The sequence below is a fragment of the Typha latifolia genome, chromosome 5 (genome assembly GCF_019914945.1).
Source record: "Typha latifolia isolate L0001 chromosome 5, TyphaL0001v2, whole genome shotgun sequence".
NCBI lineage: Eukaryota > Viridiplantae > Streptophyta > Magnoliopsida > Poales > Typhaceae > Typha > Typha latifolia.
The window spans coordinates 8,639,920-8,643,216 of record NC_133090.1 but is presented as its reverse complement, the minus strand read 5'-3'; positions in this window follow the sequence as shown (position 1 = coordinate 8,643,216).

Here is a 3,297-nt window from a genome sequence, read left to right as displayed (position 1 = left end):
TAAAAAAAAACTAATTTCAAAACACTAAATATGTTATAAACTAAACATTTCACAATTTTAGGACTAAAATATCATTAGGATATATAATAGAATAATTAAATATTAAGGATAATTATGTAACTTTGCAAAAATAGTTGACTCAATCGGTTCACCAAAAATCAGCCAGGTTGCATGGGTCACTGGTTCAACCGCTGGGTTAGTCTGTTTTTGCTAGGTTGATTGCTTATCCGGTCTGATAATAAAACCAAACTTCTTTGGTGGTCTGTTCACTGGTTCACCAGTTCAATCACCTAGTCCGGTCCGGTTCTAATAACTATACCTCTATCAACTACTTGACCTCCACTCCATCATCACTACCACCCCACGACTAGCCTCCATCTCTGGCTCACATCTTTAGCGCTAGCCATCTTCACTATCATCAACATTAGTCCTAGCTATTTGTCTACGTATTTAAATTCTAGATCATCATACCAATTAGTTAAGCTCTTTCATGGGCCTACCTTTAGTCCAACCACCACAAATTGGCCTCCTTCAATCCCTAGAAGCATCATTTTAAAGTCCCATAGCTGAACTAGATCATTTGCCCTGCGTCAATGCACAGCCTACAATCCCATGTGCACTACATTCAAAAACCGAGCTTGACTATTGAGTCTGTTGCGCACTTGCTAGGCCTGATGTGCACTGCATATAGATAGCAGTCTTTAGAAGCCCTTTTTGATGTCCAAACCAATTCGGTTACAATCCCTCATTAGGTCGCATTATTACTTGTATTAGAGTTATATGGGTTGCATCATTAGTGATATCAGAACTATCTTTCCTCGTTAAGCCCACCACTAGATCCATGAGGAAAAATATGATGAATTTTGAGTTCCTTGATATCATATGTCGATCCAGCTATCTCAACGAGTTAAGGATAGCCTTCGAGGAGAATAATCATGTTCTTCTTGAGATGAAGAACGTGAGGGTGCTCTATGAGATGAGAAGTAACTGAGGATGTAGATCTACTATCGCATCATCCATTATGGCTATCGCAACTATGCCTATTCATAGCTATATTCTATCATATCTACGTTGTTTTTGAAAGAAGACATGATCACTCCACATATGGGATAGTCACTATAAGTGTTGTTATTGTCTGTACAATATCAAACAGCAACCGGCGCACCAGAGGGCAAATACTATGCAACTGTGGCCATAGACTTGCGTAACTGTGCGCAGGATCTGAGGGCTGAATTCGTCGACCAATAGCAGCCATAACAGAGGAGGGAAGTAGAAGAGATTTATCATGGCTAAGGAGAGTTGGAACATGGAGACACTTGCAAACCAATCAGAGCATCACCTCCACCATAGTCATACAAAACCCTATCTCACCTCCTCCATAGTCATACAAATATGAAGATGTAGTCATACTAATGAGAGCATCACCTCCACCTACAGCAAATAAGAAAAATAATAATAAGCTTATCTGAACCAGTTTCCAAATCTCCCATGGATCGGATCACCTTTCCTCCTAACAAGAATTTGAATTTCAAGAAAGTCCAAATATAAAAAAAACGTACATCATGCCCTTACAGATCTAATCCTTTTAGTTTCATGTTTATCGAACATTTTATGAATATTTTAAAATTATTTTTTTAAGATTGTAAATTCCTTCAATTTGGGGATTCAAACTAATTCCCGACTCAGACTCAAATCATACAAGGACTGCATCAATCGGTTACAATTGACTCTAGCTGTTATTGCTAAAAATTATCAACAAGTTGTTTCTTTTTCAATTTAGTCAACAATATCTTTAATGTTGCATGCACATCATCTAATCGTCATGATCTTCTTCGTGAAAAATAAGAACTCCAAATTTGAAGGATGTGGTGCAATGTCTAACATCATATATTTCATGATCAGCATACTTAAATGTGTATACAATGTACAAAGCATGTATTTAAACACAACGATGAAATAAATCATAAATGGTAACTAATAAAGATGCATGATGTTATGACCACCCAGGGGTAGATGTGATTGCAACAAAAGACCAGCTCTAGACAAATCTAGAACTGGTATTTTGGAGATAAATGATTATCGATCTAGTCATCCAAAAGACTTGAACTTCTGTTAGGTTGTCCCTCTAGAAGTCAGGGATCCAACACAACCAGAATTATGTCGATCAGATGAATAGATCGAGAGATATGATGGATAAACTGATCAAAGGTCAGGAGTGGCAAGATAGACGTGGAAGGTGGAAAATGAAGTTGTGGCTAGGGTTAAAGTTATGGAAGGTAGAAGATGGTTGTGGTAGTGAGATAAAGCATAAAGCTAGACGAAGCGGAAAATCGTACTCTCATAAGGGAAGGACGGCGATAGCGGTGATTACAGTCGAGGATGAGGCTTGGCGAGAGAGAGAAGGAGGTCGCATGAGAGGGAGAGATCGAGGGAAAGAGGGACTTAGGTCAAATTCCAAATTCCTTCAATAATGAAAATATGTCAGCACCTAAATATTCCAAATTCCTTCAATAATAAATTAATATAGTTTTAGTAGTAGCATATTAATATAGATCAAGTTATTTAATAAAAGGAGTAATTATAAACCTAATAAATTATCATATTTTATACCAATGAATTCTAATTTGATAAATAATTAATTTCCTACTAAAATATTTTTAAATGAAATCTTATTTGAGACATCGTGGATTCCACTAGCAATGAGTCATTTGGTTGACAAATGTGAGGAATGAGTTTTGTGTATTCTATGACCATATTATGAGTAGTCTTACCCTCTATATTACTTTCTCAAATTAGGATATATTATATATTTATATATACTCATTCTGCTTTAGCCTCCAGCATAATTACATAATCATATATAAAGATGATTAAATATGAGCATATCATTTATCATTCATTTGTTAAGTTGATTTCGGGCATGAGTATGCAGATGATATAAAAATGATTAGAGATGATATTATTCATACATGATTTGTGAAGTTGATCTCTAGCATAAATATACATGTGATAGATATATGATTAGAGAATGCATTGCATCATATATTTTATTTTATTTTTTGACTTCTTTTAAACTACTGAATAATTACATATGACATTTAGAAGGAATTCATAGAATCATATTAGTAAGTAATTGATAGTAAAAGCATGGAGATACTAGAGTATGCACTAGGGATTAAGGTGCCTGATGAGATGGTTATAATCGTTGATATGCGATATCTCGAAGCTCATGTCTGAGGTTAGTTAAGTCTGATGTGTATGAACAATTAAATTCATACTATTTGCTAAGGCATATGT